The sequence below is a fragment of the Ambystoma mexicanum genome, chromosome 1q (genome assembly GCF_040938575.1).
Source record: "Ambystoma mexicanum isolate Mex_15411 chromosome 1q, UKY_AmexF1_1, whole genome shotgun sequence".
NCBI classification, from domain to species: domain Eukaryota; kingdom Metazoa; phylum Chordata; class Amphibia; order Caudata; family Ambystomatidae; genus Ambystoma; species Ambystoma mexicanum.
In genome coordinates, this window is record NC_090922.1 from 1,552,472,298 (window position 1) to 1,552,489,667 (window position 17,370).

General features: G+C 50.1%; 1 protein-coding gene across 1 annotated transcript in view; it reads left to right on the plus strand.

Moving 5' to 3' along the window:
* Positions 1 to 6,773: 6,773 nt before the first annotated feature.
* The window catches only part of LOC138552196 (zinc finger protein 268-like), a 135,382-nt gene continuing 124,785 nt past the window's right edge, over positions 6,774 to 17,370 (plus strand). Inside the window, exon 1 of the mRNA XM_069642520.1 lies at positions 6,774 to 6,927. The gene's annotated coding sequence lies outside the window, so the exon portion shown is untranslated. The remainder of the gene's footprint in view (positions 6,928 to 17,370) is intronic.

Sequence of the window (17,370 nt, forward strand, 5' to 3'; positions counted from 1 at the left end):
ACTACATGTATACCATGTGGAAAACTGTGGAGTGACCTACAAGTTCTCAACAGCCTACCATCCCCAAACCAATGGGTTGATGGAGAGGTTGAACAGAACAATGAAGAGTATGATAGGTGCTTTAGAAGAACTCCTTAGAAGAAAGTGGGACCTTCTACTGCCATGCCTTCTCTTTGCTTATAGAGAGGTCCCTCAAGCAGGGGTTGGTTTCAACCCCTTTGAACTGCTATATGGTCATCAGGTTACTGGCTCTCAGGCTCTGATCAAGGAAGGGTTGGAGACTGCTCCCTCCCTCAAGCCAAAGAAAGTCATTCATTATGTGTTAGGCCTCCTCAGGAAGAGGAAGGCACTAATGATGATGGTAGCCTGTGATAATTTGAAAGCGGGCCAGGCTCTGGTTAAACATTGGAATGACCAGAAGGCCAACATGGTGGAGTTCACTCCAGACCATCTTGTTCTAGTTATAGTACCTACAAGGCGGAAGGCCGTACACGACAAATGGATTGGACCCTTCAGGATTGTGGGTACACTTGAGGAGGTTAATTATTTAGTGGACCTATACAATCCCAAAGAAGCCCCTATGGTCTATCACACTAACCATCTGAAGGATTATGTTTCTAGATCAGAACTAGGACCTTTGCTTCTAGCCTCTGATCAAGAGGAGAGTGAGCCTCTCCCTGATCTCCTTAGGGGACAACCTTCAGATGAGAAAATTGAAGGAGTAAAACTCTCTTCATATCTGACTCTACAACAACAGGAGGAGTGCAAGGCTCTGTTAAATCAGTTTGACTCCCTGTTATCACTAACACCAGGCATGACATTCTCACTGGTGATAGTCTCCCTGTCAAAAGCAGGGATTATTGGATGTCAGACCACGTAAGATCCCACATAAAGGAAGAGGTCAAGAAGATGCTTGATCTTGGGGTAATAGAACCATCTACAAGTCCATGGGCTAGTCCTGTTGTAGTAGCACTAAAAGCAGGAACCAAAGAATTGAGATTATGTGTGGACAATAGAGCTCTTAATTCAGTCACCACGACTGATGCCCATCCTTTATCCAGGACAGATGAGCTGGCGGACAAACTTGGTTCAGTAAAGTTCCTCAGTACATTTGACCTGATCTCAGGCTATTGGCAAATAGCTCTGACAAACCATGCCAAGGAGAAACCTGCATTTCCACCCCAGGAGGCCGCTACCAGTTTAAGGTTAGGCCTTCTGGAATACAAAATGCAGCTGTTACATTTCAGAGGATGGTCAATCAAGTTCTGAATGGGATGGAGGACTTCTGCATGGCATACTTGGATGACATTGCAGTGTTCAGCCCCACATGGGAAAAGCATCTTTACCACCTTGGATATATTATGCAGGCTCTTGAACAGGTCCATCTGACCATAAAGGCAAATAAATGTCAAATTGGTCAGAGCAAAGTGGTCTACCTTGGACATGAGGTAGGAGGAGGTGAAATAAGACAATTTCCTAGCAAAGTACACGCTGTACAACACTGGGCTACTCCTACTACTCACACCCAAGTGAGAGCCTTTCTAGGTCTCACTAGGTACTACAGGAACTTCATAGAGAACTATGGGTCCATAGTTTCTCCCTTGAAGGCGATCTCCTCATCCAAATTCCCCAAGAAGGTCAGGTGGAATGAGAAGTGCACTAAGGATTTTGAAGGACTGAAGAAAGCCCTTTGTCAAGCTCCAGTCTTGAGAGCGCCTGACTACAACCAGTCCTTCATTGTACAGACAGATGCTTCTAAGATAGGGATAGGTGAAGTTGTGAGTCAACCGGATGAGAAAGATAGGGAGCACCCCATTTGCTTCATCAGTAGTAAACTGAAGGACTGTGAGACAAGGTGGGCAACTGTTGAACTTGAGTGTGTTGCTATTGTGTGGTCTCTGAAGAAGTGTAGCTTGTGTAATTCGGACAGACCACCAAACCTTGAGATGGCTAATGCAGATGAAGGGGGAGAATCCTAAATTGTTACGGTGGTCAATCAGCCTACAGGGGTTTGATTTTACCATAGAACACTGGTCAGGGTGTAATCACCAAAATGCTGATGGTCTCTCCAGAAAGTATGACCAACTGGATTAGGAGATTCATCCAGGAGTGGATTAAATCCTCCTGTCCATTAGTCTGGGGGGACAAGTGTTACGGAAGATTCTCATTGCTGTGCTAATTCCCTTCACCCTTAGAGACCCCAAGCTCTTTTGCTGGAATTTCGGACCTTACATTTTTCTTATCCTGGAGTCAGAGCCTTTTCTCACTCTCTCATGTGTTTTGATATGATTTGGACTCTGTGTTTTCTGTGATTTTGGAGCTTGACAAACTCCATATGCATCACCTTTTGTATTGTGGCACACAGCACACTCAGTGCAGTGTCAGAGAGAAGCCCTTTGGATTTCTCATGAATTTAAATACCGTCTCTTGGGTGAACTACTGTCCCAAAGAGTAGTAAAGTGAAATTGACTTACCTTTTTCCTATGTAGGTCCAGCACACCCCATCTTATGTGGAGTGCTGGGGGGTTACTTAGTATCGCATTTTCCTACTTACTCATGTAACATTTTGTTTGTTACCCTCACTACATGTAATGGCTGGTGGCAGTGGTTTAATTCTCCAGCTATTGTGCATTTTTACCACAGGCTGAATCCTCAGCTGCAGTATAGCTCCCGTGGGTGACCATTTTGTCAAAATGGCCCCGGTCTTTTTTTTCACCATTTCTTGTTGTTGAGGTCTTTCTTGGGTTTTACTCTGTACGCCATACCAGGTTTAACCCTTTTCTTCATTTTGCCTTTGACGGGCTTCAGTACTGAAACCTGCCTCTGGCTCCAGTGTGTGGGGCAGGGCAGGAAGTGAGGGAGGTGCCAGAAACTCCCTGTCCTTAGTCTCCCTGGTTACCTGAATGCACCTACTGCTGATTGGCTGGCTGGCTGTCCTTGCAAGACCAGGTGAGAACTGGTGCGTGAGGAGAAATCAGAATGGTATAGCTGCCGAGAACTGTTAGAAACCTGAAGATACTCTCACAACCATTCCCCAGGGATCTTCTGTTCAGGTGGCCAGGGAAAGGCCATCGCTCTTGGATCCTGAACTTGGGGGTGGACAAGCGAGGGAGGATCACCTGAGTGGAGGTTCCTTAGAGATTGGAGAGAGGGGGGCCGAACGCTGAGACATGGCCTCCCCATTTTGTAACCTTCCCTTCACTCAACCTTCATGGGCTATTTTCATTCATGCCCTATCTTACCCTGTAAATACCCACCAAGTGCTGATAAGAGGAAGAAGAAACTAGGAGTAATACACACTTCCTATTATAAACACCACTCTAGCACTGGGATGAAGAAGAGGGATATGAAGACATCCAATACTGAAGGTCAGGCATGTGCCATTGGTTGGATTTGGTATGGTCAGGCAAGATAAGCTAATAGCTCACACCTGAGGACCTTTAATAGGGACCAGGTGTATAAAAGGGGAAGGCCCGAAGCAGAAGGAGAAGGAGCCGCGATGCTGTGTTGGGAAGAGACTTGTAAGTGTGGACACTGGCATCTATCCCGGAGGACCAGCAGCTGGTGGGTGCAGGAACGGTAATTCTCGATCTGGAAGATGGGCAGCTGGGGCTGCCTAACTGAAGACAGAGAGAGAGAGAGAGAGAGAGAGAGACTGTCTGTGGAGGCAGCTGGAGCTTCAAAAGCAACCGGAAGCAGGTGAGACCAGGCCGCAACTATTGCAAAGTCTGAGGTTGAGAAGTGCGGTTGTGACGTGCCTGACTAACGTGGTGGTCTGCTTCCCCACCACGGAGAAGGTGAGTGAGAGCAACAGTAGCACCACCACATACATGCGAAGGACTGGTGAGTGCCAGAGGACACAGAGAGACCAGTGCGTTCCTTGGAGCACAGGCAAGAGATGGTCCAAGTGACTGTGAACCATATTGAATACTGAACTGAATTGAAACTAATAATTGAGTACATTAAACACTGAACCCAGATAACGTCAGAATGATTCTACAATCTGGGCCCTTCTCCAGAAAACCTATCGTACTCCTGGATTGGGTTCTGAGTAATAGTCCACCTATATTGGACCCTATACATGTCATATGGCTGTCCTGATCCATTCCCAAAAGTTGCTACTTCTACACTGTTGTTGTGTGAGGGTCATACCATTTGTTCTTGGCCATTGCTACCCACACCTGGGAGTCTGAACTGTGATTGGCTAGAACTAATCTCCCCAGGCCTGGGATTCGAAATGGTTCTCATCTCTTATTGTACCTTCTGAAGGTAATAAGAATGACAAAGTGTCTGCATTGTAACTTGTGTTCACCACCTTAGACTATGAGAGTGCTCGTTCACATCGTCCAACACTTGTCTCACATTGTAACATCTTTTTTTGCAAGCTTCTGACTGGCAGCGTAAGATCGACTCTCTTTCCCAGTTTATGGTTTCGATTCATCCTCTGCGTCGGACAGGTCACGTGTTCAGAGATAGCGATTTGGAGATTCTGCAGCTCTGAATTATACTGAATTATGAGGCATTATTTGTATTTATTGCAGCTGGTGTTACTGTCGTTCAGGGAATGGAATGTCGTTCATATCGAGTGGCCTTGGCAGCAGGTCCTGTCTCACACGTCAGCTCTCGTGTCCAGCCTGAATTAGGTTCAGCTCAGCTCTTGCTGAGAATCTGTGGCCTGCTGTAATTTTCTTAAGCCATAACATGGCTCCTATATGTCCGTGCTATTCTATATTCTCCACATGTTAGTCACACTAGGCTATGTGCAGTCCCATAAGTGCTCCTGCAGCTTCATAAGGTTAATTGCACATAAGCATCTGCAAGCGTTATTCAAGATCTCTTGCTTCTTGCTGTTTCTGTGTTGCTGCGTTAAGCTAATGACAAAATAATAAAAGTAATGACAGTATGTATAGGTATCTGTCCTCTAACTTATAGAACTGTATGCATGTGTTCTTCATGTATTTGAGTGCTCGTTTATGTCCCTTTGTGCGGATGGCATGTGTGCTTCCTGTCTAACGCTGCTATGTTGTGGTGTCTCTAATGACATCTGTGGCTTTTGGCTTCTCAGTGCTTTAGTCAATGCTGTCAATTCAGGTCTCCTTAGTAGTAGCCTGAGGGTCTTTGTTCACCTTGGGAAAGGTTTGTACCACACCTGGTCTGTAGGGCTGGCTGAGTGGGTGCCTCTCGACATACTTATCGATTATTGGAGCACTAGGAATTGGTCTGAAATAATATGGGCGTTCATGATACCTCTTGTTCTTCTTCCGCATCATATACCTCATAAGCAGGGGAGGGGGTGATTTTGCCCATCCCTCTTCAGTCCCCCCTCTGGTCGACTTGTCAACCACATCCTTATATGTAATAATCAGGTAAGCAGCCAAACAGAGCTTGCCTTTGGCGACTCTTACTTAAATTCACTCTAGGGGTGGTTGTCAGCAGAGAAATTTCCCAATGGAGTGTGGCTTTCACACAATTTATAATTAGAAAAAAGAAGGTAATGGTATTAGTTCTCAATGTGCCAGCTTAAGAAATCATTCAGTTAGTGAAGACAGATTCTGGTAGCTTAGTGAGTCAAGTCTTAGAAAGCAAAAAAATGAGACCCAAAAGATAAACTGGTGTTCATTTTATTTTTAGTGGTTCAATATTATAGGCAGTGTTACTTTACACTTATTGTATTTCTGAATTTTCCAATTTCGAATCATGTAGTGAAAGGAGTTTCATAATGATACTTCTTAAATTGAGGTGGTTTCAAATTGTAATTTAAAGTCTCTCGTTGAATCCCACTCAGTCTTTCGCAAAGCCATCAAAACTAACCTCTTTGTCTGGCCGTATCTACATGTATTTTTTCAGACAACGTGCATCAATATGTACTCTGTGATACTATATAAACATTTACACTGAACTGTAAGCAAGTACTCATGGCCGGCTTCCTTGTAACCTTTCATCAAGCCTTCTTAAGCTCTGATATAGCGCCTCGATGCCTGCCTGCGGGTTGTAGTGCGCATTATAAATCTAAATAAATAAATAAATGATGTTACATCACACCTATTAGTACTCTCATTTATTCTCTGGACATGTGTTTCACCATTCTAATGTGCGAATGGTTCTTCAGGGGAGATGGAGTTACAATCCTTTGTATGTCTGCTGTAAACAAGCGATGGTTGATATCATGAATTGAAATGTTGCAGGTTTTCCATCACAATCATTTTTCAGTCAATAAAACATATATCCTGCTGAAAAGATGTAGATGGTTGTCCTGAAAACGTGGTGCAAAGACATACATGCCAACCCTCCCTCCCGACTCCCACCTTTTAAGTAAAAATGTATCTGTTTTTGACGTTCAAGCCCCAATGTATTCCTAGGGGGAATCTCCCTATGGATATGGCTAGGGGGCACTGCTCTCCCGCTCCCTCTGCGCTCTTTTCTGCGCATGCGCGGCCGCTCAGTATCCTGGCAGTGCGCTGCCTCCTTCTGTTAGGCCTTCGTGCGCGCGCGCTCTCAGGCGCAGTCTCTCCGCACTGCGCATGTCAGTTCCTCAGTTTGCAGCAGATGGGGACGGGCTCCCGCCTCTGCCTCCCCGCCTCTCAGCAATGCGCATGCTTCGGATAAAATATCTCCACTAAGCGCATGCTCTCTAGATCCGTCACTCGTCACTGCGCGTGTCTGTAGATCAGTATCTCCGCAATGCGCATGCTCTCTGGATCAATGTCTCGGTACTGCGCACGCTCTGGGGATCGGTGTCTCGGTACTGCGCATGTCTGTTCTTCGGCCCTGCACCCTGGGCGGCAGCTCAGCCCCCTTCAGTCGCTCCACCAGGCTCTGCTGATGGGGGACGCTCCCCCCACCTCATTTGTACCCCAAATGCTGAATATTGCAATGGGAGGCGCTTCACAGAGGCCGAGGCTGTGATTATGGAATAATTCCCTGCAGGTGAGGGGTGGCACACTCTTCTCTTCTGCTGGGAGGGGATTTTGGGGCGGGGTACAAGAATCAGACCTTTCTTATTGTACATTAATTAATCACGTGATAATGTTTGCTCTCCCTGTCCCGAATACTTTATTGCTGTGTCCTCGTGTTCAGCAAAAGTGAGGCTCAGGGGCTGCAGAGGGTGAGTACCTGCTGTGAGGTGTGCCCCCCTACCCCCAGGGTAAGTACCTGCTATGAGGTGTGGTTGCCTCACCCCCCAGCCGCCAGGGTAAGTACCTGCTGTGAGGTGTGGCTGCCTCCCCCTCCAGTCCCCAGGGTAAGTACCTGCTGTGAGGTGTGTCTGCGCCCCCAGCCCCCGCCCCCAGGGTAAGTACCTGCTGTGAGGTGTGTCTGCCCCCCAGCCCCCGCCCACACCTCCCCTCATACTCTCACCCCTCCTCTGCACAGGGTGTCCCCGCCCCCCAGGGTAAGTACCTGCTGTGAGGTGTGTCTGCCTCTCTGCTCATGGTTCACACCCACCTCCCCTCTTCCCTTTCTTTGCTCATGTTCCTTGTGCTCAGAGGTGGAGTAGGAAGCAAAAGTGTCTCAATGTTGTGTGTAGCAAAGAAAGGTTTTATTTTAACACTTTATTTATGCATTTTAGTTAAAACATTACAAAGAAAGAACTGGACTGCCCACCCGCGGGGCAGTCAGCTTGCGCAGGTGTAAACCCACAGGATCCCACCCATCCCTCCCGCCCTCATTCTGTGTGGAGTCTTTTTCTCCCTGCTACTGTATGCTGGCCTCTGTATCCTGGTTTTGTACAGGTTTGTATTGTTTCTTAGTCGTCTGCTTGCCTTGGGGTTGTGGAGGATGAGGAGTCACCCTTGCTGGAGATCAGGTATGCTATGTATGGGCCCCAGACATAGGGCCTCATCATGACCTCGGCGGTAACGCCGGCGGTATTAGCGCGGGGGCTATTAGCGCGACCACCATAGCCCCCGGCGCTAATAGCGCGGGATCACGAGTTGGGCGGACTTGGAAGTCCCCATTCCCCATTGAGCCCATTCAGGAATGCCCCATTCCCCATTGGGCTCAATGGGGAAATTTCACGCTCATACCGCCGGCGGATTTCCCGCCGGCGGTATGAGCGCGAATTCTCGGTGGATTTCACACCAGCTCATAGGGCCTCATCACGACTTCGGCAGTAACCCTTAAATCCGGCGGTAGCGCTAATACCGCCGGATTTAAGGGTCCGCCAAATCAGGACTTTGGCGGATTTCACCCCAGCTCTTAGCTGGGGGGAAATCCGCTGAAAATTCGCGCTATTACCGCCGGCGGGAAATCCGCCGGCGGTAAGAGTGCGAATTTTCCCCATTGAGCCCAATGGGGAATGGGGCATTCCCGAATGGTCTCAATGGGTAATGGGGAATTACGTTACCGCCGAACTCGTGATCTGGCGCTAATAGCGCCGGGGAGTTCGGCGGTAGGGCTAATACCGCCGGCGGTTTTACCGCCGGCGGTATTAGCCCTACCGCCGAACTCCCCATCAAAGTCGTGATCAGGCCCATAGTGTCTGGGGGGCGCGCATGTAGAGGCAATGGGCCTCATTACGACTCAGGCGGTAAGGGGTTTACGGCGCAGTAAACAGCGCCGACCCTTACCGCCTGAGTACGAGGTCCCTTAGCGCCATGTAGCTTTTAACACCTGCTTTTAGCAGGTGTTAAAATCCATGGCGCTAAGGGACCATGGAGTTAATTACGCCACCGTAATTTACGGTGGCGTAATTAACGCCTTCCCCACTCCCATTATGCCCTATGGGGCAAAAATGGGAATGGGGAAGGGTAAATGGGGATTGGGGACTTACCGCCCCGCCAAGGTTGGAATGGGGCGGTAAGTCCGCCAACCACCATGGCGTAAACGTAGTTTACGCCATGGTGGTAAAGTCACGGCCCAATGTCTTAATAAATTCATACTCCACGTCTTGGTAATAGAGTATGGGCCTCATTACGACCCAGGCGGTAAGTTACCGCCTGGGCCGTGACTTTACCACCATGGCGTAAACTACGTTTACGCCATGGTGGTTGGCGGACTTACCGCCCCATTCCGAGGTCGGCGGGGCGGTAAGTCCCCAATCCCCATTTACCCTTCCCCATTCCCATTTTTGCCCCATAGGGCATAATGGGAGTGGGGAAGGCGTTAATTACGCCACCGTAAATTACGGTGGCGTAATTAACTCCATGGTCCCTTAGCGCCATGGATTTTAACACCTGCTAAAAGCAGGTGTTAAAAGCGCCATGGCGCTAAGGGACCTCGTAATTGGCGGTAAGGGGTCGGCGCAGCTAACGCTGGCGTTAACCCCTTACCGCCAGGGTCGTAATGAGGCCCTATGTCTTTCTGCCATTTTGCTAATATCGGGACTGGGCCCTGACCCCATGACATGGCAATTCTCCTACGGGCTAGAATGAGCAGCACATTTGCTAGTTTCCTTGCCGTGGGTGTTAGGTGTTTCGTCATTCCAAGTAATGCCACTGTGCCCAGAACGGGGCTATTGCTGGGCAGTTCCAGGCCAGATGGAGAAAGTCGGCTGCTAGTGTTCCGCATCTATCACACTTTGCCTCTGTGATGCTGGAAATGCATCGGAGGGACAGGGCCGCCATATCCTTGTCCTTTACTGCCTTTTTATCGTGTGTTCTGTCGTGTTTTCCGCGCAGGAGTTTATGTGGGACTCCTGGCAGTGCAGCTCTCTCTCTTTTGGTTTGGTGAACTGACCCATGGGATACCCTTACGGCACCCATGGGAGGGGGTACAACCCTGTGCCCCTAGTGTATGTATTTGGGCACCTGTGGGTGGCCCACAGAGCAGGGTATGGGCTGGTAGCAGCTGAATTTGACAGGTGCTCTGAGTATCCTCCATTTTGGGATACCCAAGCCCTGCCACTGGAACCATTTGATTCCTCATAGAAAACAAGATGGCCCCTGTGGCCAGTTGCTTTCTATTGCCGGTTACCTTGTTTTCCCAAAGTCCTGGGAAGCCCTGACTCTGTACCTTCCCCCTGACTGGCTGTTGGGTGGATGTTCCATATATGGTGTTGTTGTGAAGTCCAGTCCAGACTGGCTGGAGCCTTCCCAGTGACTGTATGTTGTGGGTACACCCTGTGGGTGGGACCTGGGTGAATGGAGTGTGTGACCAATTTGTACTTCTTGTTGTGGCTGTCTAGCTTCTGGTATGAGAGACAAAGACTTGAGACAGCCCTGCCCAAAACTGGCCTGAATGCAGTGTGTAGTGTTGAATGGCTGGGTACTTGTCCCAATCCACATTCCTTGTTGTGAGTGTCTGAGAGGGAGGAGGATGGCCTGAATGCACTGTGTGCCTGATTGGCTGACTGACTGCATGAATTCCCTTCTGTATGATTGGCTGCTGAGAGTGACCCAGCAGTGTGTATGAGAGACAAGATAGTATATCTGGGGACCTCTCACCACTGGAAATTGTTCAGAAGCTGTGTCTACACTTGAAGAGTAACTGGAACTGCTGATCCTCAACGCCCAGCTGGAAGAAGAAGACTTGCTGTTGCATTTGCTTTGACCTGATATGAAAGCTGCCGAATCCGTCGAAGACTGATCCAAGAGAGGACCTGGTAAGGCGCCCTCTTCCCGTGCTCCGAGGGACCACAGGGCACCCAGGTGACTGATGGGTGGGAAGATGGCACGGAGCATGACTGGCGCAAAGGGGGTTCAGTTGAGGAGTGGGTCGTAGCAAGCCCCATCAAACGGAGGAATCCGGCCTGGGTGACCTGTCCCAGTAGGCCGACGCGGTCAACGAGCCATTCGAGATGACGTGCAGTCTCCTCATGAAAAGACTGCAGGTCACCTTGCATGGCCCGTTGACGCAACGCCACACCAGTCAGGACAGACTCAACCCGGACCCGGATAGCCACGTCCGCAGGCAGAGGAAGGCCAGTTGTTGTGAGCTCATCCCCTGCCTGAAAACGGGTCTGGACGTAGGCATCCCTGCTGGTGAAAGATGATGCAGTGACAGGATCAGGGACAGGATTGCACACAGGCACTTCCGTGGCGACCTGTGCTATGAGAGAAACACCCGTGCGCGCGTCATGTCACAGACGCGCTTACGCGCTAAGGGCCTTTGGTCCAATGAAATCACATATGCGTGCTGACGTGCATACGCGCTTCGGGCCTTTCCTCGATTTACATGCAGACGTGCAGGATTTCCACGTGCAAAATCACTCCGTATCAAGCTGGCCACGCGTAAGCACACGGAAGACCACGCTCCTGCCCAGAAGGCCGAATTAATGCCCCCCAGAGCACCGAGCACGCTCCCAACTGACATCTGCTGCTGCCTGACTGCCTGCTGCCCACGTGCCCTGCCATTTGCTGCCTGCACATCAGCCAGGGGTGCTGTTGCTGTGACCACCCCTGCTGGTGGCAGGGGGGTGGGGGGGTGGGACACATGAGTGGGGGCCTGGTGGAGGCTGCCCCTGGTGGCTGGGGGGTGGGGGTGGGGGTGGTGGGAGACATGTGTTTGTGATCAGTAGTGCAAGGTGAAATGTGGGTTGGCTGGGGGGCATGGCCATGGTGGATGGGTTGCCTGTGGGACATGAGCAGGGGTGCAGGGTAGTCCCCTGTGGTGTGGGCTACCTGCAGGGGCCAAGGAGGGTGTAGAGGGAACACCTGGGAGGACCTACACGGCCAAATCACGTGTAGCATTCCCCGGCACCACCGAAATACACGTACACTGCTGAAATCGCGTGTGAATCTTCCCGCGTACCTCGGAATACACGTACCCAGGCCAATCGCATGTGGAACTTCCCACGCACCCCGTAGTACACGTACCAAGGCTAATCGCGTGTGGGACTTCCCGCGCACCCCGAAGTACACGTACCCAGGCCAATCGCGTGTGGAACTTCCCGCGCATCCCGAAGTACACGTACCCAGGCCAATCGTGTGTGGAACTTCCCGCGCACCACGTAGTACACGTACCCAGGCTAATCGCGTGTGGGACTTCCCGCGCACCCCGAAGTACACGTACCCAGGCCAATCGCGTGTTGAACTTCCCGCACATCCCGAAGTACACGTACCCAGGCCAATCGCGTGTGGAACTTCCCGCGCACCCCGAAGTTCATGTACCCAGGCCAATCGCGTTTGGAACTTCCCGTGCACCCCGAAACACACGTACCCAGGCTAATCACGTGTGGAACTTCCCACGCACCCCGTAGTACACGTACCCAGGCTAATCGCGTGTGGGACTTCCCGCGCACCCCGAAGTACACGTACCCAGGCCAATCGCGTGTGGGACTTCCCGCGCACCCCGAAGTACACGTACCCAGGCCAATCGCGTGTGGAACTTCCCGCGCATCCCGAAGTACACGTACCCAGGCCAATCGCGTGTGGAACTTCCCACGCACCCAGGAACACACGCACACGCTATTTTTCACACAGCGGGTGTCCGTGTTTGTCGGTACCCCTTTGCACCTCATTTGTCCTAGAGGGCCACTGTATGGACCATTCATCATGGCTGTATATGGGTGCTTTTTGTTATCGCACATTTTGGCGCACATTTTCTTCAGGCGCAGGGACGCTACCGCCTGCTTTCTTGTGGCATACTTGTTTGGCCCTGTGCGCGTCTTTGACCGTGCGCTGGTTTGCCCTATTCGATTCCATGAATACGGATTGTAGGCGAGCGTGTGGGCGTTCCGCGCACTTGCCTCCTATACTTCCCCCGTGACGCCCATATTTTCATGCGTTGTTCGCCATTCCTAGTGTTACGCCCCGTGTTCAGCCTACTTTTGTGATGTGCGCACATCCAATGTTTTTCTCACGCACGGACTTCCATGAATCGATGTGCGCTGCTTTCCCTGTGATTTTCGCACTTTTACTGCGAATCGCACGTTTTGGCACCTCTGCGCGGGAATATTCGGCGCACATTAATTCCATGAATTCGACCCCTGTTTTTTCAGTAATACAGTGTGTGGACATTCCTTTGTGGGGGTTCGGGGACTACACTGTACTTAAGAACCAGCCCGCATCACCTCCTGAGAAGCTAGGCCTTGATTGCTCGTCCATTGCTACCGCTTGAGAATCTTGGCTTGCGTCCACTGTGCCTCTCCTCTACCATATAGAGAGCAGAAGTACAGACACCCCCCACCAGTATCTTCACAGCCTCCACCTCTGGTCGGTGTTTGTTTCTTTTGGCTGGGGTGTACTATGTTTGGTGTAAATAGTTAAAGTGAATTAGTTTTAAAGCGTGTATTCAAGGCAATTCTTTGAGTCTGTCATAGGAGGTACACCCATTCTTCCTCCCGGGATAGGGGCCTGCAGAGCTTTTTCCCACCTCTCTTTTGTGCGTGTGTTTTCCGGTGCTGTGTCGGTTAGGAGAGATTTGTATATAGATGAGACCAGTCTTCCCTCCCATGTGCTTGTATCGCGCTGTGAAGTAATTGCCACGTTGGTGGCTGTTGTGGGAATGAAGGAAAAAAAGCCTGGATAGTATAGCGCAGTCTGAAGTATATAAATATGTGTAGGGAGGTGGTGCTGCCTCTCTCCTTGGCTTGTTGCAGTGTTATGAATATCCCTTTGAAGAATAGGTCGCCTAGTGTATGTAAGTGTAGTTTGTCGACGTTTAATGTGGTGTGGTGTGGGGGACTGGTCGTTGACTAATGATGACCGCTCTTACTAAGTTTGGTGATACTAGGGCACGTTCTATTTGGACACGTGGTCTAATAAATTGGTGTCATGATGCCTACCCCCGGGCATCAGGACCAAGGTCCTCAGCTCCGGCATCCAGACATTTGTTTAAACCTCAGCAGCCCCGGCTAGGGGCTGTCTGGGTTCAGTCCTGGCGCCTTAGGCGCCAGGCTCATAGACTTTACTTACCTGATGCAGACCATGCTGCAAAAGAGTCCAAGCCTACATGAGGCCTGGATGGGACTATTTTGTTACAGGGACCATTTTTTACTCGGGCGTAGCTCTAGGGAACTTCTTACCTGGAACTACTTTGGAGGCTATTTAAACCACACCCGAACAGCAGCACATGCTTCACGTTATTCTGCATCCAGCAGCGTGACGCTCACCGTGCCTACAACCAGCATCCAGTCTTCTGCCACGCCCGCCTTGAAACCGGAGCTCCTAGAATAAAGAAGAAGAAAAGGACAAGGTTAGAAAACAAACTTATTTCAAATTCCTCACCTAATTCCGGAACCATTTCATCTCTGGACCTGGAAAGTACATCAGTCCTGCACGCGCTGCTTCGCCAGCTCCAGCACGGCGCCATACTCACCAGTTCTCACAGCATCTTTCGATCCGGCACTGTCTCCATCATTTCTTTGCCGTAATCCGGCACCTAGGAACACAAGAAAAAACAAGGTGAGCCAAGGGAATCAACAAATACAACCTCTTACCACCATAGACTTACCTGATTTACCACCGGCGGTATTATTCCATAACTCTCCACATTTTCATATGCCGCATCTGTAAAGAGGGAGAAAAACAACACGTTAACGCATGGAATAGTTACCGGACAGCGTTGGATAACACAGACTCTTACCTGAACGCCAGCAGCAGCTACGAGACCTTCTCACAAACTCAGTTGCAACTTAAGGAAGGAAGGGGACAAGAGTGAACATCGGGTACATTGAACTCTTTGAACTTGATACTTACCAATCCTGCCAGGGACTTCAGAGTCAATACTTACCGGAACTCTCCCAACGCCTTCAAACCAGTGAAGTAACTGGTATCTACGCGCCCTTACAAGACACGAAGGATGGAGAGCTCATCTTTTACGAACATAAGGTGGGGTTACTAAGGGGATATCGGAGGTGATTAGTGGGGGAGAGTGAGAACAGTTGGGAGGCCATCTGTCACGTCTCCCAGTGTGCTCACTACTAGGCAACCCAACATCAGCCCGCACTTACCTGGCACATCACTCGCTGCACATCGGGGAACAAGAACACGGCCTTCCACTCGACACTGGAGAAGGATGACTGGTTTTCCAGGTGTTTTCTGACCTTCATTGTCTTGGCAACTCCCGTGGAAACTCCCGTATGCCTTGCAGCACCGCCGAGGAACACGGCTATTCACGCGTCACGTGAGGTGAACTGCTGCCAATCACGTTCATCCTCTGCCATCACGTGACTTTCCCACGCTTCCGTGTTTTTGCATCATGTGACTACAACTAACAGTCAAAAGCGCCGGAAGCCACGGTGGCAGCGCTTCTCAGCTGCTTCTCATAAGGACTGTTTGGCGTTATTGTTTTAATCAAGGATTCATCGGCTCTATGACCACGGACTGTTTTTGGATATTCTACTTCTTCCTGGCTTCATCTGTTACCATTGCCCTGGAACACTTCTTGCTTGCCTCTAAAGATATTCGACCCTGCACCTACTTCACAGATTGATCAAACGGACTGCCCATTTGCTTGGACCTTGTGCTTTGAACTGGTTTCTGACCCCATTACGTGTTTTGTGGACTCCTCTTGTGCCATCTTGCCCAGGTGTGGAACTACTACCCAAGCCCCTCTGGAACCCGGCCCACTGTCTCTGCTGGTTGCCCCTAATGCATTACGACCTGGCTCACAGCTCGTCTAGGTAAGCCTTGTTACAATCAGTTCCTTATTGCTGTGTCCATATTGCATTAGTTTGATAACCGTCTATTGTCTTACAGTGGTCAAAGGGGTTCTTCCGGCGTTTCCTGGTTCCAGTTGACTGCTCACTACACCTGTGGCTGCAAAGATTGCACAGACAGTATTTGGTCATTCTGCCTGTGTGGTACTTGGGGACGGAGGGATTCAATAATCGGCACGACCATCAAGACCAGAACAGCCTGAGAACCCTTTCTGGTCGTCCTGATTATGGATCCCTCTGCCGGTGACCCCGTGACCGCCTTAATGCAGGCAGTTGCGGCCCTTAGGACCAACATGGTCGCTGCAACAACGGCAATCCACCACCGTCTTGATGCTTGCAAAGCACACGTCACCCTTTCCCGGCTGACGCCAAGATTGGAGACGCTCCTCAAGCCCAGTCTCCTCCTGCTCCGTCCACAACTCCCACTCCTGTACTACTTCCTACTTCATTTCCCCTTTCTGCCCCAGAGCGATTCCAAGGTGATCCAAGAAAATACTGCACATTCTTGAATCAGTGTAAACTACATTTTCTATGTCGACCCCAGGCTTTCCCTGATTCCGTCACCAAGGCAGCCTTCCTTCTTTCCCATTTATCTGGCGTGGCAGCTACCTGGGCAAACCCGTTACTGGAAAACGACCATGCAGCATTATATGATTTCGATCTTCTAGTAACGGAAATGGCTAAGGTATTCGATACCAGGTATAAAGCACAATCTCGAGATTTGGAACTACTAGAGCTCACACAAGGAAGACAAACACTTATTGAATATATAACTTGTTTTAACCAACTTGCTGCAGAGACCTCATGGCCGGAGGAGAAGAAAGCCATTGTGTACTACAAAGGGCTATGTAATACTATGAAAGATGCCCTCTCAGTGGTCCCGGCCTTCCCTCTGTTTTTTCCGAACTGGTAGACCTAACCCTGCAAGTAGATGCACGCCGATCTGAGCGTAAGGCAGAGGTCGGTTTTTCCAAACAAACATCTTCAGCTTTGGCGGCCCCTGAACCCATGCAAATCGGTGGGATTCGGAGTCCCATCACTCAGGCCGAACGGGAACGTAGAAGAACGGATAATTCTTGTTTTTACTGTGGCATCAACGGACATTATGTCAAAGAATGCCCCGTCGCCCAAGAAATAAGAATCAGGGTTTTCAGAAGGCTCGCCCCCAAGAGCGGGGGTACGGGCGAGCACCTCCATGCCCCCCACTGAACCCGTTTTCGGTCCCATTAGACCTATCGTGGTTCAAGCCTCATTGAAACCTACTAGGGAGCTTACCCACCAGGTACACATAGTGATCGATTCTGGGGCCACTGGCTGCTTCATCGATATAGCATTGGCCCACAATCTCAATTTACCCTTGATTAAGAAGGAACACCCAGATCCAGTGTAAGCAGTTGATGGTACCTCCCTTGCTTCCGGTCCCATCATGCATCAAACTGCTCCTATGGAGGTGGTAATCCAGGACACCCATAAGGAAACTATGTCATTCGATCTTATCACCACCCCACAATTCGGTGTCATTCTGGGCATTCCCTGGTTGAGACAACACAACCCGCTGATCAATTGGGGTACGGGTCAAGTCACTTTTGAATCTGATATATGCCAACACTTCTGCCTGATAGAATCTGAGACACTCTCCTCTCCTGCCAGTATTCTTGGGGCAATGGCCTCTTCCCACCTAGAGGAGACAATACCAAGTGTACCCTCAACACATACTGTAGGGGCTGTAATGGCTGGTATCCCCACCGTTTATCATGAATTCCTGACTGTGTTTGACAAGGCCACGGCAGAAGGTTTACCACCACACAGACCCTATGATTGCCCCATTGATC